A 25710-nucleotide genomic window follows, 5' to 3' on the forward strand; every position below is an offset into this window, starting at 1 on the left:
CTTCATTTAAAAAAAAACAATTCATTGTAGCTTACGGTAGCTACAACCTATTTATTTGAATAATTGCTAGAACATGCAAATTATCTGAAACAATGCAGAGTGCTTTGGCCACGAAATACTCAGGCATCAAGGTTAATTTAACAGCAGCACTGGCCAATATTCAGCAACTGAATGAAATGCAGTGAACACTCACATCATAATAATTTGTTAAAACAGACAAAGTTGTGTGCCAGATATTTACTTTAAAACACATGCAAGTTTTAATTGCAATTTAAATCTGTAAAGAAAAGCTGAAGGATTCCAAGGTGCAACGCAAATGAAGAAAGGTAACATAGGTTTACAAGTGTTGGTCTGACATTTATGTGCTTTATGGTGTAGCCATTAATGTTTCTTTAGTAAAAACCATGTCAATGCCCTTCAAGAATAAATGGACCAAATCCATGGGACTAGATTGGTGTTTTCTATAGGAGAGGGGCAAAGAAAAGGGTTCGAGCCTTCTTCTGGCATCAACTTCTTTGGAGAGAGGCTTTCTGTGGGCAAAGGCAAGAATTTCGAAGGCAGCACACTCTAACTCTGCCTATCTTGAAGGAGGATGAGGAAAGAAACCCATCCCCTGCAGCTCAAGGGTCATACTGCAGAGATAGGTACTGTTCCAATGGCCTGTCTCTCCTTGGGAATGCAGCTCCTGAACTGACAGTGGCCTAGAGCTGCTAAACATAAGCAGCAGAAAGGACATAGGATGAACCACTACAGCTTCAAGTTATATTATTGCTTGACCATCTTTTCACATGGGAATCCAGAAGCAGAGCCTGACCTCTGTTGCTCCACCCCACATCAAAATAGTGAAGCCCTGCAGGTGCTATTCATAGAAATTCTCCGAATCAGAGAAGGGCACAGAATAGTGCCACAGAAGCAGCACTGCCTCTTTCGCACACAGTGAACTCCAAAAAATTGTCTAGGCCACTTTTTTTAAACTAAACATGGAAGTCCACACACTGCTTCCAATGAAGCCTGTGTGAAATTTTTCATTGACTTCAGTGGAATGAGGAGGAGTGATAATTTCCTGGAAACATGAAAAGAGTATGAGTGAAGTAACACAGAGACGTGTGCTCCCTATTAATACAGTGTATTACCTAACTATGCTTGAAATTTGAACTCAGAAGTAGCAAGGTCTATGGTAACCTGCCACCATTCATGGTAGCACAAAAAGAAAATGTCAGTAGAATGTCTGAGTGCATGGGTAGACAATTGAGACAATTTACCAGGAAAAAAATAAGCAGATAAAACAGTATCTAGTTTATTATGTATAGAAAGATTTCCAGAATTTACAAACACCCACATTTTTCATTCCAGGAAGTTTTGATTTGAAGACTTCACCCATGGTTCTTTTTTTTCCTTTTTTCTCCTAACAATATATACAATGGAAGACTTTGATTTCTTTTTTCTGCTTTTTGTAAGTTTCTGTGCAACAGATGAGTTCAAGTTGATACTTGTAAATACCATCTACAGTAAGTTTATCTTCATTTGAGTTAATACAGCCTATTTTACAAGAGGAGTATAAAATTATTATTTTTTTCTTTTGGAAAGAATTTAGCTCAACATCAGGGTTATCTTACAACTGATAGTATCAGTAAATATGACTGTACAATCAAGGCCCAGGGGCCAATGATTCATATTATATTATTTCTGAATTACAATCTTAAAACAAGAATAGTACCCTATTCTATTCTTATTAGCCTTGTTTTAAGCAGGTTCCCCACTCTGTTTACAACAGAATATAGTATACCTCAGTTCCACATCAAAAAAAGATGTGCTGTAGGAAAAGTTACATTTTAATTAAAAAAAGTACATGTATAAATCAAAACCTATGTTAAATATTTAATACTCTTCAACCAACATTAACAGTTTTGTATGTAATAATTTACAAGGATGATTTGTCATACAGGTTTTCAGCAGCAAATGAAATGTAATGTATCATGTAAATGTGCTAGTAAAATATCCATTCTCACCATGACATAGTGGTGGGCACATCAGTTCATTGTGTCCAGCTAAGTCCTTATGGTAGAGGATGAAGTAAGAGAGACTCATTGTCCAGGTGTCACAGTGCTTTTGCTTGGCACAACATAGAATGTGCAGTTCAGTCAACTAACTCCTGAGGTTTGTGTAAAGTAAAGTAAACAAACTGAACTGATGCATCGTACCCATCTATGGACGAGGAGGAGGATGTGAGGTCCTAGTTGTGATTCATGTAACATTTATAGTCTGGATACCCATGAGTTAAAAGAAGGATTTGCTGAGGTTGTATAGGTCATCATTCTGAAATTGAAAGAGAAAAAAAGTAACCATCTTAGGCTCGTAAACACACTGCTTATAATACTGCTTTGAACAACAAAAATGACATGTGCCATTCAAACTTCAGTCTTTAGCACCTTAGAAAAGAGTAACATATATAAACAGTACTAAAACATGTAATAATTACTAAAGTATCAAAGATGTTGAAAACCAGAAATATATTTTAAATGTCTTTGAGAGAGTCACATGTGGAAAAAAAGAAAACAATTAAAAGTGTTTATACTGATTAGATTCCTTGACACTAGTTTCTATATCAAAGAAAAAAGTCCAGACCATTATACTTCTGGGGTGTTTTGTACTCTCTGCAAGGAAGTTTTTGGTTACATTTCTGACCCCACTTTCCAGCCTACCGATGTGCACAATTTCTTGTATGAGAAGGTGCCAGGCATCACTCAACATGCCCACCACTGACCATTAGTAAGTTATAAAAAGCTATAAAAATGCAAATTTTGAATATTCTCATGGAGCCAGAAGTCAGGACATATTGGTGATATTCACTGACATCTTTTTAAAAATGTAGTTCATATCAATGACAGAATATCGATGCCTCATCCACGCGGTGTGTTAGTCTGTACTAGTAGGGTATAAATTCTAGTATAACCCAGCATGTCATGCATCAACTGGCCCATGTTGACCCTAGTGGCATGCACTAGAAGTTCCCTAGAGCATCAGGACTACTAGACTAGAATTTACATCCCACTGATGCGGACTAATGCATCATACAGGCAATCCTCACAGGATGTTGCAGCCATAATTCTGCTTCTGAGCCTACTCTTAGTAGGGAAGTTATGACATCATTAAAACTAGGACTTTGACGAAGTGACCCACCCACCAGTGAAAAATACTCCATGACACCACTATTTTCTGTTTTACTTCTGGCCTAAATAGAATTTATAAGCTAAGATTCAGATTTTATTAAATGTGTATTTTTTCATAACATATACTATGTCCTAAAAAGATAGAGTAACAGTATATTTCCCCCCTGCAAATAAAGACTTCTCATAGGGACACAAGTCAAAACTGAAAAGGCCTCCTGTCCTATACTCTCTCATTTCCCAAGAAACAGAACTTACTTTGCATGGTCCTCCAAGTGAAAGGAAAATCTATCCTTGCAAATGATGTGCGGTATGCTGTGAAAACTCCCTGGAGAATTCTCTCACAGATCTCTCATTTACTTTCAACTTTCTCCTGAACTCATATTGCAATCTACTGGAATGTTCCTACCAGAATATATATATACAGCTTAACATAGCTTCACAGCTTTCAACTATGTTGGACCTATAAATAGACAGTAATGCCACACTTTATTAAAGGAGGAGTGACAAAGAAAGAAATTGCCCAATTTAAACTGAGAAGTAGTGAAATGTGCATGATTTGCTTTTCATTTAATATCTGGCTCTAATCCAGCATAGCTGAATGAATTTAGTGCAAGAACAAACTGTACTCAGTAGTATGGTCACATGCTCCAACCTGCACAGTGGAAGAAACACGGAGGGAAATGTACAGTTTTTCTACTTATGTCAAGCTTGTTGTTTTGAGATATTTTCAATAAATAAAAACAATTTTCAGCGTCAAAGCAATATATAATATCTATTATCTAATGTTTCTGTAATCTACCTCAACTCCCAAATCTGTCATGCATTACTTATAAAAATCCTCTCTTGCTTCCGTCAACACAACCAGTACCATCAAGATTCTTTTGTAAATAAACCTGGTGCAATCTCTGGGCGTTACTCTCCAGTCTTCTGTACACAGAAACTAATACAAGAGAAAAAGCATTTACTGGAGACAGGGAAATATTACCTAGTGAAACCATTCAGAAACTTCAGCAGTTCTGAAGAAAATAGTAATTATGGAAGACTAGGTGCATAAGCTACCAAAACCTTTGGGAAAGTGAAACAGGGTGACGGCTGGAGAAGGTTGTGTATCTAGGAATTTCTGTGACTCAGGATGACTGGTCAAAAATATATGGAGCAGTAACTGCAGCACGCTTTCAATACATGTAAGCTGGCTCTCAGTAGTTCCTTAGAAAAGCACCATGAAAAGGATATTTGTAGTAGTAGTAGTAACAACATGGGTCAGTTTCAGATCTATTACCACACCTTCTACATCTGCAAGGTTACAACAGGATACGATACTCTTGTATAGATTTCCTGAAAATTCTCCTGACACACTACTGTGAAGTCATATAAGCAACTTCAGTTTCCTTGTAAAATAGTTTGGAGCAAGGAAAGCTGATAACCCATACTATAACTACACAACTGTAGTGCGTGGTGTGACTGATTCCACACACAACAAAAACAAAGATAACATCCATAATGAAAGCAGACCTGCTTCCTCAAGGTCACTGTAATATCGCCATAACTATATAGCATAAATAGGGCCTTAGATCTGTGGAGTCTGTGTGTGTGTACATAAATGAGAACTTATGAAGTGCTTCACCACTAAGACTTAAAAACCTTACAGTATTTCTTGACTTCTGTGACAAAATAACTGAATTTATTGTGGAAATGATTCTCATCTTGTGAGGACGCCCTTGTCTGAATTAAATGGACAATACTGGGTCTCATCAGTAAGAGCTCCCAACATTAGAGATTAGAGGGGTAGCTGTGTTAGTCTAAATCCGTAAAAGCAACAAAGAGACCTGTGGTACCTTACAGACTAACAGACGTATTGGAGCATAAGCTTTCGTGGGTGTCTGATGCATGTCATATGACAACGTGGGTATTCACACACGAAAGCTTATGCTCCAATACATCTGTTAGTCTGTAAGGTGCCACAGGACTCTTCGTTGCTTTTTACAACATCAGACACACACCTGGTGGAGGTAGTAGCTATTGAGAAGACTACTTTTATAGACAGGGAATATAAAAACACTTCTCACAGGAGTTCAATCAAGTTAGCACCATAAGAACCAGAATTGAAAATTGTGCTCTACAACCTTGTAGGGTGAAATCTGAGTAGCCTTCATAGAGAGCCACTTAACACTGGGATGGGCAGAAAACCTCCTTTTACTTAACATAACAACACAATGTAGTGAACAGACCTTTTAACTTGGACATTTATGTGTCCCATTTAAAAGGTCCTCCTGGATGAACTCCAGGCTACCTCTAACCGACTCCAACATCACATTTAGCCCATGGACTTAAGTTAATTTTATAGACTTCTTTCTAGGGGCTATTACTGCTAATAATCTGTGTTAATTTTTGTTTTTGTCACCTCTTTCAAAACACAAGACAGTTAGGATAAGCCTCTCTGGCCCTGGATGGAGGACTGGCCCTTGCGATAGTTCTCTGAGTCAGTGGCATCAGGCGATACTATGCTAGGTTGATTTTTCTTTTTTAAATAGGATTTCCAGTGTTCCTCTGTTGAGGGAACAAACAAAACCATGGGACCTTCACCTCAGCCAATGGACAGGACAGGGTGAAATACTGACAGGATAAACAGGAATTAATGGATTTCTCTCACATGAGTTCTTGTCAGGGAAGCTTATCTGTACATGAAATCAGTATTCCCAATAGGTTTCAATAGGGACTGGACTTTTGTTAAGGCACAATTTGTTTTTTTGTCATGGGTGCCTCCATTTTTGTTTAATATTCCTACAAGACAAGACTTTGTACCTTACAGTACCTATTATATCCTAAGATGCTTCAGAAACTATCATTCTGTATCTGATTTCTCTAAACACAATGCCCTGATTAACAGAACTGTCCAGGAAGTGATATGAGATCATTTCCTGTTTCTTTATTCATTATTATAACTACCATGATCCTGGAAGAGATCCTGAAGCACTTTGCCAGACCAAACACTAATGATCAGAGTGGAAAAAGATGGCATCTATGTGCCAAGTAGGATTATTATCTGTAAGATCATACAATGAGAATATGAAGACAAGTCTCCTTCAGATCCATGGAAGACAGAAAAGGTCTCTGTAGACAGTTGTCAAGTAGACTTGAGAACATCTGATCATAGGCTCCTGTAGACACTTATTCGGATGTTCAGGCAGAGCCCAGTCCTCTGTCCCTAATTCTCCCCGTTTAGAAATATAGTAGGATGAGGAACTGCCCCTGAGTTTCCTCTGCCAGGGAATGGGTTGTATTACTCCAATCTGTAATAAATGATGGAGGATTGCCTTCATGTCCTGCCATTTCCATAGTTGGCTTAAGACAAAACCATGCATTTGATTCTTCCATAGCTCAGAATCCCCCTGCTCTGGATAATGTTTAGGAACTTAATATTGACCAATGGTGAATACCTATTAGTTCCCAAATTTAAAGAGCCTGGCACCAATCGGGAGAGGAGGGGGGTTATTTGGGGGTGGAGAGGTCTACTCAAAGACACAGCTGGCAGGAAGTCATGAAGATTGCTCTGAAAATATTCATCATCACTTTAACTCCTTTCACCCCAAACTTGTTCCAACCACCAATGCAAAATGGTATTTTCTCCTGTTGTACTTCAGGGGCTACTTCAACTTGCCATATGATCTGTACTCCTTTGCATTGTGTTTGGCAGGTGCCCGGATTATAAACTGACTTTTCTGATGAAACCTGCCACTTCAGAGCCTCGGCTGCAGAAGCAAGAGTCATGGAGAAAGAGTCCCCAAAAGGCAAGTACAGTCTGGGGGCCGAACTGATATTAAGATGGCCAAATTATTGACCCAAATTGTTATCCAGCAATTTGAAATAAAATTTTGGAGTTTTCCTCAGAAAATATCCGTAACAGTGGATCCTCATCTGTGAAAGATGAAAATAAAATCAAAATAGAATATAGTTAGAGACAGTTTATTACAAATTGATCTACAGATTATCCCAGCAGGCTAAACATTAAGAGGTTTTATTTGTACATTAAATTACTCTAGTCCAGGATTTCATACTCAATGCTGAAATACAAAAACTTAACAGCTATATACTACCTCTTCTTGAACAGGCTGTTTATTATTCCCTAGTTTTCACCTTTGTCAAATAAAAATCCAGTCCTCTCTCAATTTTGGCCATTTGGGACCAAAATTAAATTTTTACTTCATTGTTTTGTCCAGTAAATTAAACTGCAAAATAGATTTCTGAATAAACCTCAAGTTAAGTGAGTACCAGAGCATTAGGAATATATGATCTCACTAATGCACCATACTGACATTTAACACAATACTTCAGGTGCAAATGCAGAAAACCAAAAAGGAGAGGGAATTTTTCATTAAAGTTATGACTCGGATATACATGGCACAATTAAATATGGAACCGTATATCATTTTATACATATATATTTTATACAAGGTTCCTGAATTAAACCGTTAATTAAGTAATGCCCAACTGTATTGCCTATCCTGAAAAAGATAAATCTGCTTCACTAATTTGCATGTGTTAGACTGTGCAACCTGGACTCACACTGACAAACGTTACATGACGAGTAGTATGCTTTTCAATGGCAGAAGTGTGGTGTCTCCTTTAAAATTATTCGATGGCAAATGCAGAGATTATTCTTTTATTATGGTGTTTTTGCATCATGTTCTAATTTTAGGTACTGAACTTGCTGTCCAGAGTTTATGCCACATATTTTACTTGAAATTTTCTACAACAGTGAAACAGCAGGAATAATATACTATGATTCCAGTAGCACATGTTCAACATCTGATTTACAGACTCAAAACAGCCTAAACAGAACATAACAAATTTTAGTTTGCAATCCATTGGTAGTACATTTAAAAATACATTTCATATTTTCCAAAATTTTACTAAATTAAAAAGGACTCAAAATGTTTAAGTATTTAAAGTTTTTCTCTCAAAACAGTAAGAGCATTTTATTTGTCCTCTCCCCAGTGTACTAAGGTGAAAACATTATTTAAATTGTTTCAATGGGGAAAGCGCCTGATATAGATTTAAGTCATCATCTGGGTGTCCTATTGTTTCTTATCAACAAGCACCAGTGTTTCCTTAACAACATACAAAACAGCACACAAAAGACAAATGTTCTAATAGATGGTGCTAGGACTGGAGCGAGCTGAGGTAAGGATCATTAACATTACTGACATCATTGCTGGCAGCTTAACAAAAGGGAAAACCTGTGTTTAATCTACTCACCACAGGCTGCAGCTGAGTCCCCAATAATATGGTTTGTGGTTAACTTTATGGAAGAAGTTGGTAATGCAAGAAAAATGTACTGAAACAACAAGCATCTTTAAAAGTTACTACATGGTATGTTTGACAAGTGATCTCTACTCATCATCTCTTAAAAGATACAGTTAACACTAATGTATGATCCAGTTGGCAGAACTTTCTTTTCACTGGATTTTTAGGCCAGACTGGATACAAGACAGCTCAACTGTAGTTCCCAATACTATTAAAGTCTATTTTAAGATTTCATATTAGAAACATATGATTTACATCTCCTGGAGAAAGCAACTGAAGACTTTCTGAAATTCACTTATTTCCCTTTAGGGGTAAATAAAAAGGGGGGGAGGGGCATTTAAGTCTTTAACTATTGTAAAACAGTAAATAGTCTAGACAAAAAGATTTTTTTTTCCTGAAGTCAACTGACACCTCATGCATACAAGGGAAGTGTGCTTAAAAAGTATTCAATTTATCATCCTCATTCTTTCCTCCTCAAGCAATTCTCATTGAAAACACACAAGACTAAAATATCTCCAAGCTATGAAAATGAAAAATAGGGCTGTGTTAAAGCAAAAGAAACATTCCAGTCTTCCATTTAAATTTCTTATTCTGATTTATTGGGTGCCAACATTGTGTTTGGTGCTGTATAAGGCATACGTAAAACAGTCCCATGCAAACTACATGATTATCCTGTTTAAAAGAAGAAATGCAAGTATGTACTTTTCTTCACAATAATTTGATTCAGCTGAAACTGTTCTCAGTTCAGCAAATAGGTGCAACTAGTTTACTGCTGCTCAACATGCCAGGCAAATAGGGCAAAATGCATCTCCAATAATACTGGATCTACTTGGTATACTGTGACATTACATTGTAATTTCAACTGAACGTCAACACAATAAAAAAAGCACAGATAGAAATGGGGGAACAACTAGAAGAGCACAGACAGAAATGGGGGGCAACAGCTAGAAGGTGATTAAGGTAGGGATGTCTCTCCCCTCCTTCACAAAGGTAGCAACAAGGAAATTTAAAAAACAAAACAAAAACAAAAAAACACACCCTTACTGTATCAGTTTAACAACTGTTTTGTTTGTTTTGGGGGGAGAAGTGGGTCACCATACATGACAATATTCCTGGACAGACTGAAAAACTGTCAATTATGGGGTGGTGCTAGAATACTGATTACCGTAACAATAAACCGGGCTACCATTCTACCTTCCTGTATTGTAGGCAGGAAAAAACCCACACACACTTTGGATGAAGTTAATCTAAGCAAAATAGTGCCTGTCTAATGTACAGCCTGGATTTTTCAGACTGCTGTCATAGTTTTTCGCTACCCCTAATTCAGAAACCTGCTCCGCAAGACCTGGACAGATGCATCTCTGCTGAACATGGACAGTCTGCTCTGCAACTGCTAAGCTCTTGGTCAGGCAGCTACCTTGGAGGTTTGGAAAAGGAAAACACTCAAGACCTCTATTCAATACAGATAGCATTTCAAACTGGGAATTGTGTGAAGAGGTTCACTTTATTTCAAACCCCACATTTTTCTTTGTCCTCTCCCAATCCCTACAACAGATATGCAGAAATCAAGCTCTTCCTAGCTTCAAGACTCTTTTCATTTGGTGGGAAGAATCTCTCTCCAGAATTTTACAGACAAGGCAGGACTAATTATGGGGGAGAAGGAATTTAATTTTTTTTAAATTTCTTCCCCATCCCTTGCTTTTCCTCTTTTTATTCTTCCTACCTCCCCCTGTGGGTCCAGAGAGAATAGGCTCACTGCTCCTCCATGCATGTCAAAAGAAGCAACTAAAAGGGGGCTGCCTGGACAGGGATGGGCTCCGCCAGGTTAGAAAATTGCCCAAGACACACTGTATGATGAGCAAGTCAACAATGTCCATACCGGATTGGTTGCAGCCTGGGTTAATAATGACCACACCATCCGTCTCCAACCAGGATGGATGCAACAAGTATACTACTGGTGTAACCCCAACAAGAAGGATCCGTGAAACAGATGATATCACTATAGCCACACGGAGTGCAAGGACATTGAGACAAATGGGAGGTGAAAGAACTCACGTACAAAATGGAACAATACACTTGGCACCTCCTACTAATCTCTGAGGTCAGATGGAAGAATTTGGAGAGGCGCTAATGGAATAAGGCTATGTACTCTATTACAATGAAGAGGACAAACGTCAATGATGTAGGATTTCTTGTGTATAAAAAGATGTCAAGAATTCAATATTAGCATGCCACCCAACATCCAGCAGTCTTATTTCCCTCTGTCTAAAGGCAGTACCGTTTAATATCACAGTGGTACAAGTCTACGCCCCCACAACAGACTATAATGATGAGCAAACTGAAGATTTTACAATCAGCTCCAAGACATCATCGATGAGGTACACAAGAAATATATCCTGATTGTAGAGGGAGATTGGAATGCTAAAGTGGGTACTGACGCACAGGCAGATTGGCGAGATTATTGTGGCCCGTTCTGTAATGCGGTAACGAATGAGAGAGGATTGAGAGACTTTTGGAGTTTGCCAGCTGTAACAATCTGGTTCTTGCAAACACATTAGAAGCACATAAAGCATCCAGATGATCAACATGGCATGCACCTGATGGTCTACATCACAGTTAGATGGACTACATCATAGTGCAAAACCAATTTCGTTCTGGGATTAACAGAGCTAAAACAAGGAGCTTTCTCCAGTGCTGATATTGGAAGTGATCACGATCTTGTGATGCTAAACTTTTGGCTGTGGCTAAGGAAAACCGTTTACCAGAACCAAGGTTGACTTAGAAAGACTCAGACCAAAACATTGCAGAGTCATTCCAAGCAATGATTGGTGGAAAATTTGCCCCACTGCTTGCTCGAAAGGAAGATGTAGAAACAATGACCAACAATTTCAACACTGTAACGAATGAGGCAGCAATAGACATCCTTGGGAAACACCGAAGACAACAAAACCATAGGTCACAAATGAAATACTACAGATGTGTGACATCAGAAGAGAACTTAAGAGAGACAAGAACAGCAGTGAGGGAGCTGATAAATACAGAGTGATTAGCAGAAAGATCAAGAAAGGAATGAAGGTGACCAAGGAGATATGGATTGAAAAACAATGCTCTAAAATTGAAGAGAATATCAATAATAAAAATAGCGAATGAGCCTTCCAGGTTGTAAAAGATCTGATGAAGGAAAGATGGACCAAAGCTAATGCAATTCAAGACAAAGAAGGGAACACAGTCTTACAGAAGAAAGGGACATCACCAATAGGTGGACAAACTACTGCTCTGATCTATACAACCACCAGACAAATGGAGATCCTGGTGTCCTAGAAGCCCAGATTCAACACAGGAGGATGACTTTCCAATACTGCATGAAGAAGTGGAGACAGCTGAGAAATCATTCAAAAATGGAAAGGCTACAGGTATTGACAACATCCCAGCTGAACGGAGAAGAAATAGTAATAAATGTACTCACGAAGATCTGCAACAAGATCTGGCAGACCAGTGAGTGGCCCTCCACGTGGACAGAGTCACTAATCATCACTCTGCCAAAGAAAGGCAACATGCAATTATGTCAAAATTACCGTACCATAAACTTAATTAGCCATCCCACCAAAGTGATGTTGAAAGTCACACTGAACAGATTGAAGCCACAAGCGGAGAATATCATCGCTACCGAAGAGGCTGGCTTTCATACTGGAAGAAGTACCACAGAACAGATTTTCAACCTTCGTGTTCTACGTGAGAAGTACTTACAACACCAGCAGGACATCTACCATGTCTTTGTTGACTTCAAGAAGGCGTATGACGGAGTACAGCATGAAGCTCTCTGGGAAGAAGTATAATGTTGTTCATAAGCTTATTCTTTCCATTAAACAACTGTACGCCAAGGCCAGCAGTGCAGTTCTCGTCAATTGAATAGTGGTTTCGCACCACTGTTGGAGCCTGGCAAGGCTACCTTCTTTCGCCCACACTGTTCAACATCTACTTGGACTGCATAATGACTAATGCCCTGGAAGATCACATATGCAGAGTCGGCATTGGGGGGGGGTGAACAATCTCAAATCTTTGGTATGCTGATGGCCTGGCAGGCAGCAAAGATGAACTTGCCAACCTCGTGAAACAATTGAATGAAACCTCCGCAAAATACGGCATGGAAATGAGTACAGAGAAAACCAAGCTAATGACAAACAAATGTGACAGGATCAGCTCACATATCACTGTCAATAGACGAAAGCTGGAGAAAGTGAAACAGTTCAAGTATTTGGGGGCAAACATCATTGATGAAGGATCAAAGGTAGAAATACTGGCAAGAACTGTGCAAACAGCAGCGGCAAAGCTAAAGCCAATTGGAGGAACAACAACATCTCCCTGGAATCCAAACAAACTGCTGCATGCACTGGTCATCTCCATTTCTCTGTATGAGTGAGAGACACGGATCCTTACAACAGAACTTGAATGGAAAATACAGGTAGAAGAGATGAGATGCTTCCGTAAAATCCTGGGCCTCTCCTACTTCGACTATGTTACTAATAAAAAAGGTCCACAACATCATCACCCAACGCGCGGCTCATATGAAGACCTCCTGACGACCGTGAAAAAGCGCAAACTGAAGTGGTACAGCCATGTAACAAGATCACCCTCCAAGGGACAGAGGAAGAGAAGAAGAGAGAGATTGGCAACATAAAAGAGTGGACAAGAATGGATTTCACAGAGACTCAAGCACTCACACACAATCGTCATGGGTGGAGACAACTGGTAGATTGCTCATCAGTGATGGTACCTCAATGACCAATGCAGTTATGGGAGTGGTGATGACGACGACGACGACGGACAACTCTTCCTTACTTCATATAGTGTTCTTCCCCCTCCTATTATTTCACTCTTTCAGCTAAATTCCCCCATTTCATCTCACATGCAGTTTCTTCATTCTGCCAGTGGGAAATGCAGGACTCTCTCTACCCTATATGCTGGAAGCCTAATCTCTACCTTCTACACTAACAAATCAGAAGGTATTCTGCTGAGCAGTTTTCAAGTAGACGTTGCCTGGCAGACCTTGTCTTCAGAAGTTCAAAAAAGCTGTGTACTTAACTTGAGTTACTTAGACTATGGCCTTACTTTGACCATGTGAGAGCTACAAACCATCTTGTAATCACTAAGATTTTTACCTCAAGTTTGCTAACTCAAGTTAAGAACAGACCTTTCTTCCTAGTGAAGAAAGCTGCAGATAATAGTCTTAAACAAAATGAAAGCTATCGTTTTAGCCTTTCAGGGGAAGGGAAATGGTGTAGAAGACGAGATGAAAACGGTTGTGAGGGGGGAGGAGGAGGAAATTTAAGGAGTGCAAGATGTACAAGAGAAGGCAAAGGATGGGGTGTGAAATGGAGTAGCAGATGGCTACATGAAAGAAGATAAATGGGGCAGTGGGCATTGTGATAGAGTGGAATTTATCTGTATCGAATTGTGAACTTTTTTTTTACACTATGATCTCCATTTTGTATTATGTGCTGATCACGTCTCAACTTGCTCAAGAAAAACAAGGTGGGTAAGGCAACATTTTTTTTTGGATCAACTTCTGTTGGTGAAAAGGACAAGACCTGAAAAAGAGCTCTGCATAGCTCAAAAGTTTGTCTCTATCACCAACAGAAGTTGATCCAATAAATGGACCACCTCACTCACTTTGTCACTCCAATACCTAGGATCAACACAGCTAGGACACTATTGCAAACCTGTGCAAGTCAAGCCTACTAAGGTACATTACAGATAGCCATCCTGCCCATGAAAGGGGCTTGACATCCCACTGAAGGATCACTGACTATCAATCAAGACATTAGTGTGGGGCTATCAACTTTGAAAGTCTCAACTACTGGCTCACCCCCTGGAACAATCCTTTTTTCTATACAGGTGAGGCAAGACTGACTGGGGAGGGGACTGGAGCCTTGCAGTTGAGCACGTACAGTGGCTGCTCTAGCTGAAAGCAAACTATGCAGTTGTTTATGGTGGCAGATTTAGCCCAGTCACCCTCCATGAGTGGCACTGCATCTCATGTACCAGGTCACAATGTCACTCCGCCACCTCCCATCATGTCAGAGGGGTGGCAGCACTAAATCTGCCACCCTAGGCTTATAGGAGTGGGGAGGGGGGCGTACATTGAAGTTTCAGCTAGGGTCGCATATCGTCTTGTACAACCTCTGAGTGTATGGCATAAGGAGACAGACTTTACCTAAGAAGGGGAGTTGCTCTGAAGCAGGATGCCAACCATTGCCATGTAAGCAGAACATGCAGGAGAGAGGGCAGGAGGGACTGCCAAGAATAAATGCTGATTAACTTCAGCCTTACAGACACAGTGAGACCCCTGGGGAGGGTGCATCTCAGGACTTGTTATTTTTCAAGTTTCAGAGTGGTAGCCGTGTTAGTCTGTATCAGCAAAAAGAACGCGGAGTACTTGTGGCACTTTAGAGACTAAAATTTATTTGGGCATAAGTTTTCGTGGGCGAAAACTCATTTCATGGGATGCATGCAGTAGAAAATACAGTAGGAAGATATATATACACACAGAGAACATGAAAAAAAATGGGTGTTGCCATACTAACTCTAACAAGACTAATCAATTAAGGTGGGCTATTATCAGCAGGAGAAAAAAAAACCTTTTGTAGTGATAATCAGGACGGCCCATTTCAAAGAGTTGACAAGAAGGTGAGAGTAACAGTAGGGGAAAAATTAGCACGGGGAAACAGTTTTTACTTTGTTCAATGACCCATCCACTCCAAGTGTTTATGCAAGCCTAATTTAATGGGGTCCAGTTTGCAAAATTAATTCCAATTCTGCAGTTTCTCGTTGGGAGTCTGATTTTAAAGTCTTTTTGTTGCAGAATTGCGACTTTGAGGTCTGTAATTGAGTGACCAGGGAGGCTGAAGTGTTCTCCCACTGGTTTTTGAATGTTATGATTCTTGACATATGATCTGTGCCCATTTATTCTTTTGCATAGAGACTGTCTGGTTTGACCAATGTACATGGCAGAGGGGCACCACAAACACTGTTCACAAAACAATCACTCCATTACCTGACTTCTAAGCCCTTATCCTCAAAGGGAATTTACAAAACAACATCTTCAAGAGACAAGCCTGGGAACTTACATTCATAACTTTGCTAGACAATAAAAATCCTGGTCTAAGCTATGTCTATACCAGTGGCTCTCAAACTATTGTACTAGTGACTCCTCTCACACAGCAAGCCTCTGAGTGCGACCCCGCCTTCTTATAAATTAAAAATTTTTTTAAATATATTTAACACCATTATAGATGCTGGAGGCAAAGCGGGATTTGGGGTGGAGGCTGACAGCTCGTGACCTCCCATGTAATAACCTTGCGACCCCCTGAAGGGTCCCAACCCCCAGTTTGAGAACCCCTGGTTTTACAGCTTAGGTTGGCAGAATTTATGTCACTCAGGGATGTAAATAAACCACCACCCCCTTGAGCAACATAAAATTACACCAACAAAAGCACTGGTGTGGACAAGCTTCTCCTGCTGACATAGCTTCTGCCACTGGCGGAGGTGGTTTTATTATGCTGATGGGAGAACTCTCTCCCATCGGCATAGAGCATCTTCACCAGATGTGCTGCATCAATGGAGCTGCAGTGCTGTACGTGCAGATATGCCCTTAATAAAGGCAGTGACTTTACTGCTTATTACAACTGTTTGCAACCCACTAACTCCTCCTTTTTTGTCCTTTTCTGTTGCGGTGTTAACAAGTCACTTCACCTTGAATAGTCTTATAGAACCTGTGAACTACTTATTCTAAACAATCTGTTCGACTTTGTATTTAGCTATGGCCTTTCCCATACCTAAAGAGCAGCTCTGTGTAGCTCATAAGCTTCTCTTTTACCAACACAAACTGGCCCAATAAAAGGTGTTACATCACCAACCTTGTCTCTAATAGCATGGGAGCAACATGGCTATAGCACTAATGCAAAAGGAACACTTAAGAATTAACCAGTTTCAACTCAGCCTTAGAGCCTGTCTACTCAGTGAAATAATCAGCACAAAATCCCAACCAATCAGTTCAGTCAGCAAGAGAGGGCTAAGACAGGCTAGCAATAGGAAAGTGGGGGGGGGGGGGGGGGGGAGCAGCCAGCAAACATCAGTATAGGAGGGAATGACAACTACAGGTCATGTGTGTATGCTTCATCTATAAGGAGCAGAAAACAAGTCAGTTTTCTGGGCTGTTGTAGAAAGATGTTTTTAAAAAATGCAATTAATCAGGTTGCAAATGGAAAGTGATGCTGCAGGAAACCTCTTCTTACTTTATCATGGAAGTTCAACAGACAGAAGATTGAACACAGCTGACTCAGCTCAAAAACTGCATTTCTAGTTTATCATTTTTACCTTTCTAATTCTGAAAAAGAAATTATTGTCCATCAATGGGTTGAGTAACAGGAAAGTGAGTTGCAGCCTGCAGACTGTAGGTTTCTTTTTCTTATAAAATGGGAACCACAGGAGAGAGTGTATCCCTGTGGAAAAATGTTACATTTTTAGTGAAGTTCTTGTTGGCTTTTTGCCCCTGTTTAATAAAAACACAATGTGTTTTGGATCCCTTTGCCCTCTCTACAGACTTTTTTAATAATAATCCAGGCTGAGCGTTCAACTAAAGCACCATTCCAACCAAAATGAAGGGAATAGTCTTTTCTTCCTGGGGGGGAAAAAAAAATGGTAATAAAGGCTCCCATAAAGCAAGAGAATTCAGACTTCGACTAGATTTGGTTCATCCAGCTCACCTTGAAACCTTTTATAATGCTGCTCTAATACTCCCGGCAACTTAGACCACCTCTGGTGTTCCTTACATAAGAATAGCGATGGTACTCATCCTCTTTTTCCTTCCCCAAAAATCACAACTTGCAGCATAGAGTACAAATATCTGATACCAAATGTGTATCATCATGTTAATAATTTCAATATTCATTGCATAAAATGTTTGCTGCTGCTCTAAAACTCTCACAGAAATTGATCAAGACAGCCAAAGCAGTAACTGGTTATTGCAGAAGTTGCACTGTTTGCTGAAACTGAGGGACATGAGAGATGCTAGGCATCCTCAGTTCCCACAGAAGATCAAGATATCTACTCTCAAGTTGATAGAAGTTAAGGACGCTGAGTGCCTTCCGGGACTGGGCCCACAATCCAGAGAATCCAAAGTAGTAAACCTGCTAGTAACAATCCCTTTTTACTCTCTTCCTTTTAAACTGAATGTTGAATGTTAACTTTGAAGAGCAAAAGTTGGATCAGTGTTTATTTTCATCATCTTACTCAATGTAAACTACTCCTCATCCCAGTCGCCTTTACTTTTTTTTTTAAATTATGACACATTGGGTGGGATTTTAAAAAGCACTTAGCAATGTCCTAATTGTCCCCAATAAAAATGGTAGCATTGGTAAAAATTGGTAAAATTGCTATTAATGTCAATGAGAGCAGTTAGCCAAATGCTGAGCTTTCTGAAAAATCCCATCATTTATTTTTATGCCTAAGGTTTTTACAAATCTTAAATGCATTATAAAAATATTTATTTTGGGAACTACTATAAATCTGACCCTATTATACATCTCCAAACATAGAGAACAGAAAAAAGAGTACTACATTTTTTTTTAAATACACTACCAACTGAACATATTTTGCATCCTGATTTTTTTAATGAAAAAAACACAAGGATGTCAAGTCTTTTCTTAAAAAAAAATCTTATTTAAAACTACACAATTTGATTGTTAAAATACTGCAGTTAAGTTTTAAGTGGTCTGTCAAAATAAGTGCCATTTACAGTTGAAAGTGCAAAATTACCAATAATTGGAAGACATTACCTTGCATGGTCTTCATGATGCAATTCATTTCTCAAAAGGAATTTCTTACAAAAGAATATTGCTTCATTTCTTTTAACGTAGTTAGGAGCTGAACAATCCCATCAATACTACTAACAATTGGAACTGCTATCTTTCCGGGGGGAAAAAGTAGGTAACCTACCTGCCTCTTGATATATTAACACAAACTCAAAATTGTAGCTAGTTTGAACACACAATTAACACTGACTGAACTTACAAAGATGCATTGAGGCTTCCCGTATACTGGTATGACCGCCATAGCAAAGATAAAAGGTTTTCTAGCATTCAATATGACTATCACAGAGCTTAATTTTCAGTGGTCATTTGTGCCATCTTTCTACAACTCTGTTAACAATTCATACGCTGTTTACAAAGTGAAGGCATTCTCTTCACTGGAAGAAGAGTGGGACCTATATATAAAACTGATGTCTCAGCACCAGTTTTATTAGTATGAAGCATCTCCAGGGCCAGTGTAAGGGAGAGGCAAAATTCACAGATATCAAAGATAACTTTTATTAAGTAATATTATTGTTTCCTAACATAAAATGAATGCTAGACAACTTAGGAGGAATTTTAAAAACACAAAAAGTGTAGTTACACCTACCAAGTCTTATTTGTCCAAGGATAAGTGAATTGGTAGGCATTACAGTGAGACAGAAATGTTTTCCTAACAGCACCTTGAAGAACTATGTGCCTACAGCCACATCTACAGAAGCCTTGTGGTGACCACTCTGGATTTTTGTATGTATAACGGTTCATGCATGTCCACCATAAAACTAAGCCTGCAAAATTCTGCTTAGCTGTGGCCATTTCTATTGATGAACATGTATGAGGAGTGCAGAACCTGACTGTGGTGGAGAGAGACTGGGTATGTCTACAAGGCAAAAACAAAACAAAACAAAAAAAAAACGTCAGCTGGCCTACTGCCAGCTGATCTGGGCTAGCGGGGCTCAGGCTGCGATGCTGTTTCACTGCTGTTCAGACTTCTGGGATCAGGCTGCCTCTAGGACCCTGCCGGGTAAGAGGGTCCCAGGCTCCAGTCTGAGCCTTGAAGTCTACACAGCAGTGAAATAGTCCCACCAACCAAGCCTGAGTCAGCGGGCATGGGCCAGCCACGGGTTTCTCTTTGCTCTGTGAAAGGAAAAATACAGCAATCTCTGGAGTGGGTAACCTAGCCACTGGACCACAGCACCATTCTTCCTGGTCCTACTGGTGTTTTGCCTGTCCAAATGAAGTGGTTAGCCTATACAGCACTACTTGAAGTGCTGACGGAACAAGTGCTTTACTGACTGTAGAAGGAACACTTTCTCTAGTGTCCAACAAGAGGACACTAAGGATCAACAATGATAATGAAGGAGCAACTGGGAGGCAGAACAAAAGAATGAACAGACAGCCAGGAAAGCAGGAAAAAAAATTGCACAAAATAGATTAGAACCAACCAGAAAAAACAAAGTTGCCAAAAAATGGGGGGGAGGGGGAGAAATTGAGACACAAGAAGTAGACAAAACATCCATTCAGCCAATTACCACATTATGCTGTATATCTAGTACAACACATTACATTTCTGTTAAAAGAGCTCACTGTGCCTTACAGCAAGTGGTTCTGCCCAGCAGAAAAAATGTAATTCAAGTAAATACAGAATTAAAAGGAGAGAGTGAGAAGTCCTCCTTGAAAAAACTGCAAAAGAGAGATGAGATACTAGCTCAGACTAGCCTATAAAAGAAAATAAAGCAGTCATTTGACCATAAACCAGAGTCCTCCTAAGACTGACTCCATTAAAGAGGCGAGTTTAGCTGATTGATTAAAAGATCATCTTGATGTCAAGAAAACACAGACCACATGCAAATGATGTATTTGGAGCACTTAAAATAAATCTATGCCACTTAAACCCATAAAATTGTTTTTGATACAAATATTCTTGATGCATTCCTGACATATGCTTCCAGTAATCTGCACTCAGTTTGCCCTTCCCTGAAGACCTAGCAGTGCTTAGTGTTAGTAATTCTCATGTACTCAATCATCAAGATCCACATACATTTTGCACAATTTGTACAATAAGAAGTTACAATTATGCACATGAAAGAATATATTAACTGATTTTTCACAGGTGATCATTTGTGTATTCTCCATTTGACACCTGGGACCTGATTCTCAGAAGGGCTGGGCACTCATAACTGCACTAAGCCCATGGAAGTTATGGAAATTTTGATAATAAGGCAATGCGGTCTGGAGGTATAAGCACAGTATTCAAAGTCAGGTGATCCTTAAATCTAATCTTGGGTCTTTTACTGATTTCTTGTTGGTCTTACACGTCACTTATCCCTTCTGTCTCAGGTTCCCTCATCTGTAAAATAGATATTATACTACTTCACACCTACCTTCCAAGGTGGTAGTGAGGTTTACTCAATCAATGTCTGAACAGTGCTCTGAACATATGAAATATTATAAAAATGCTAAGTGTTCTGAAAAAAAATGAGGCTCTGGATGTCTCAAGTTAGGACAGTCACTACAGTACTTCTAATTAGCAGAAACTTTTGCAAGTTTCAGCTTTTATTTCCCTATGCCTCGGTTTCTTGAGTGTAACAGGAGTACAACAGTCTATCTCACAGGGGAGTTTGACTATAAATTCATTAATATTTGTGAGGTTCAGATACTACAGTGATGAGTACCACGGAAAAGTTTGTATGGCCATTAATAATTCCATATTCAGTGCAGGCTTTGGATGGTATGCAATAAATAAGACAAAGGCATAAATTGACCCTTGAGGACAAAAGAGAAAAAAATAAATAACCGCTTCATTCCCTAAAAGCAGCAAAGAATCCTGTGGCACCTTATAGACTAACAGACATTTTGGAGCATGAGCTTTCATGGGTGAATATCCACTTCGTCAGATGCATGTAGTGGAAATTTCCAGGGGCAGGTATATATATGCAAGCAAGAAGCAAGCTAGAGATAACAAGGTTAGTTCAATCAGGGAGGATGAGGCCCTGTTCTAGCAGTTGAGGTGTGAAAACCAAGGGAGGAGAAACTGATTTTGTAGTTGGCTAGCCACTCACAGTCTTTGTTTAATCCTGAGCTGATGGTGTCAAATTTGCAGTGGAACTGAAGCTCAGCAGTTTCTCTTTGAAGTCTGGGCCTGAGGGGTTAGAGCAGATGCGGTTGTACCTCAATGCTTGGTTGTAAACAATGGATCATGTGGTGTGCCCAGGATGGAAGCTGGAGGCATGAAGGTAGGCATAGCGGTCGGTAGGTTTTCGGTATAGGGTGGACCTACCGACCACTACTCATATCCAATCTATTTGGAATATTAAGCTTAGTTTGCATTTTTTATTTAATTTATTAGGTAATCTGCTTTGATTAGTTTGATATCATTTATAATCACTTAAAATCTATCTTTTGTGGTTAATAAACTTGTTTTTGTTTTAATCTATACCATTGAGCTTTGACTGGAGTGCTTGCGGTAAATCTCTGCTTGGTTACCACAAGTGTGCATTGTTCTCTTCACATGAGGGAGAGGTGGACTAGGTATTAAACTCATATACTGGCCAGATTTGACCAGGGCAAGACGGTACTGTTCTGGGGTCCCAGACTGGGAAGCTGGTGGTTAGATAGCCTGCGTGTAACAGCAGCTGTGTGTGTCCCTACCTGTATGTATGCTGGTGAAAGTGTAGGCTGGAGGGCTTTGTAGCTTGTCACAGCAGTACAGTTTGAGAGGAAGCCCAAGCTGGTGGGTCAGGGGGCTCAGAGACACTCCAGTTCCAGGTGGCACCCCAGGGGGAACGCTTCACACAGAGTTTCCATTAGGTCAGTTCTCAAATTTCACTGCACCACGACCTGCTTCTGACAACAAAAATTACTACATGACCCCAAGCCGGGGGGCAAAGCCTGAGCATCACCACCCCAGAGTGAAGCCCTCAGGCTTCAGTCCCAGGAGGTGGGGGGTCGGTCTTCAGCCCTGGGCCCCAGAAAGTCTAACGCCAGCACTGGTGACCCCATTAAAATGGGGTTGTGACCCTCTTTGGGATCCCGATCCACAGTCTGAGAACTGTTATACTAGGTAGACCCAGAAAGAAGCATCTAGCGTGATCCGGGGTGCTGATTTGGATACAGCTGTGAATAAAATTAAGACTAATTATGAAAGATAGATTAAATAAAAAACAGCCTTCTGTTTCTGTTTCTTTACAATTTCATTCAGTGAAAATACAAAAGCCTGAAATACTGCTATAATTAGGGCCCTACCAAATTCATGGTCCATTTTGGTCAATTTCATTGTTACAGGATTTTAAAAAATAGTAAATTCCATGATTTCACTTATTTAAATCTGAAATTCCATGGTGCTGCAATGGTAGGGGTCCTGACCCAAAAAGTTGGGCGGGTGGGGGGGAGAAATGGGAGGCGGGGGTGGTCGCAAGAATACGCTAGGGAGGGTTGCAGTACTGCTATCCTTACTTCTGCTCTGCTGCTAGTCGGCTGCTACCTTCAGAGCTGGATGCTTCGCCAACAGTCGCATCTCTCTGGCCACTCAGCTCTGAAGGGAGCACAGATAACCTTGCAACTTCCCTGCAACTCCCTTTTGGATCAGGATCCCCAATTTGAGAAACACTGGTCTCCCCCGTAAAATCTGCATAGTATCGGGTAAAAGTCCATTAAAGATTTCATGGGAGGAGACCAGATTTCATGGACTGTGATGAGTTTTTCATAGCCATGAATTTGGTAGGGCCCTCGCTATTATGTAAAGGCACTAACATAATAAATGGACGTATGTTCACTGAACTAATACTTAGTTTTAATGCCTCTAAGATTTTAAGTGAAAAAATTGTTGAACAGCTACATTAATAACCTTTTATAATTTTAACAAATCTAATGATGTGAGAATAATATTTTGTTTGCATAATTGTACCTAAAATAACTGAAGCTGATACTCAAACTGGATTTTGAGAATAAGATATTTTAATTCAGTAATTAAAGGATTCTGTAATTATTTTTAACTTATAGTAAGTTAAAGCCATTTGATACACAAAATGGAAATGGCTTAAAATAACTTCACTAAATATGTAAGTAAATAACCAATATCATGTTGTAGTAGCCAATTATGTAAGACACTGATCTTTTTGGTCACACTTAACATTAAGCATATATTAATAGTTTATAGAGGCTTAATAAATGGATTAGTAGAGGTTATCAGCATGTTACAGGCACGCTTATAAGTAGGGCCCTACCAAATTCCCGGCCATGAAAAATGCGTAACGGACCATGAAAACTGGTCTTTTGTGTGCTTTTACTCTATACTATAGAGATTTCACGGGGGAGACCTGCGTTTCTCAAACAGAGGGTCTTGACCCAAAAGGGAGTTTCAGGGGGATCACAAGGTTATTTTAAGCGGTTACAGTATTGCCACGGTTACTTCTGCACTGCCTTCTCAACCAGCAGCCACTGCTTTCCAGCTGCCCTACTCTGAAGGCAGCACCAACAGCAGCAGCAGTGCAGAAGAAAGCAACTCCCTTATAATAACCTTGCGACCCCCCCCACAACTCCTTTTTTGGGTCATGACCCCTACAATTACAACACTGAAGTTTCAGATTTAAACAGCTGAAATCATAAATTTACGATTTTTAAAATCCTATGACCGTGAAATTGACCAAAATGGACTGTTAATTTATTGCCCTACTTGTAAAGATTTATAAGCACATCAGTAGCAAGTGTTACAGATGACTAAGTCATGAATATAAGCAACCCATTTTCTTATTTGATTCTATAACAATTACACTAGAAGTTCCATAGTGCACATTGACATACTACAGCAAGTCAGTGCATGGTAAGATAATGCAGTGCAGACATATACCCTGGCTTGTTATGTACCAAGTGACTCTGTATACAATCCCCCAATGATTAAATAGATATCATTGAGGCCATACCTAAGCCTCTCTAGAAAGCAATTCATTTACATTAGCCATTATCCTTGATATATAGATTAATTCAAAATTACTCAAAATAAACATTGTAGCAGAAACAAAGATAACCTTTCTGCAATGTTTATATTTTTAAATATTTGCTTGACTAGCATAAGAATATCAACAGTTTCCCAAAGCAGTGACACAAAATAATAGGATAAAACTACTAGTAACTCACACCAGTATTAAAAAAATAAATTCCATTTACAGTTATCACTATGTACTTATAAAGAATAAGGAGGGAGATTTATGGAATTGAGATTACAAAAAAATCCACGAAAGTAGCGTATTAGTTTTTCCCCCCAACTAAATAACAGGATCTGCAACTCAGATTCACACTTACGAACTTACATGTTACTACTCATCACAGAAGATGTAGTTTCGTAGCAGCAGACACCAACACCAAGTCAAGATTTCAGGGCAGCCACAGATTATTTAATTTCTTTTAAATTCCTTTTGACTTAAGAATTCTACCTAGGTGCAACAGGAGAGCAGTAGGGACCTGCAAATCATACTCTCACAATGATGAGAAAGCTAAAGTACAGTCTGAAAAATAGCGAGACCCCAGACTGACTGAGCCAAGCCTCTGAAATCACATTTAAAAAAAAAAAAGGTCCAGACTAATGGGGTTTCATCTATAGTAATGCACAAAGGGTCATAGGGGAACACGCTACATTTTAAAACACACACTAACAAACATTTGGCAAAAAGAGCTGCATCAACAAACTGTATATATCTAATACAGAGGGCCAATGCTGGCCACACTGAAATGAATGTCTGAACTTTTATTAACTTCAGTAGGAGCAGGATTCTAGTCCATAGAGCAGGAGGTCGGCAACCTTTCAGAAGTGGTGTGCCAAGCCTTCATTTATTCACTCTAAATTAAGATTGTGTGTGCCAGTAATACATTTTAACATTTTTAGAAGGTTTCTTTCTATAAATCTATAATATATAACTAAATTATTGTTGTATGTAAAGTAAATAAGGTTTTTAAAGTGTTTAAGAAGCTTCATTTAAATTAAAATTAAAATGCAGAGCCCCCCCCCCGCCCCCAAGCAGTGTGAGTGCCACTGAAAATCAGCTCATGTGTCGCCTTCGGCACATGTGCCATAGGTTGCCATAGAGTAAGTCAATGAAGTTGCAGATTGGTTTCTAAATGGGACCATTACAAATTATTCACAGGAAAAAAATGCACTTCTTCACTTCCTCCAAGACGACAGTTTGTGCTCTAGAACGATCAGTCCTGACCTTCCATCTAGATATTTATACCAGGGATAAGCATGGAATCTCATCTTGTGAGAGAAAAGAATTTCTTAAGCCTTATTGTAACAATTAGTTTCATTTTGTTCTAGTAATATACAGGACTGCAATACTGCATGTCTGCTCTCAGAAATACAGCAAGAGACTACCAACTCATTTCTGCAGTTTTGC

At 39.5% G+C, this 25710-nt stretch overlaps 1 protein-coding gene across 1 annotated transcript in view; it reads right to left on the bottom strand.

Annotated features, from left to right (window-relative positions):
* Window positions 1-669: 669 nt before the first annotated feature.
* The window catches only part of IRS1 (insulin receptor substrate 1), an 88826-nt gene continuing 63785 nt past the window's right edge, over window positions 670-25710 (bottom strand). Inside the window, exon 2 of the mRNA XM_050963997.1 lies at window positions 670-2316. The gene's annotated coding sequence lies outside the window, so the exon portion shown is untranslated. The remainder of the gene's footprint in view (window positions 2317-25710) is intronic.

Source organism: Gopherus flavomarginatus, chromosome 8 (assembly GCF_025201925.1).
Source record: "Gopherus flavomarginatus isolate rGopFla2 chromosome 8, rGopFla2.mat.asm, whole genome shotgun sequence".
In the NCBI taxonomy this organism is placed as follows: domain Eukaryota; kingdom Metazoa; phylum Chordata; order Testudines; family Testudinidae; genus Gopherus; species Gopherus flavomarginatus.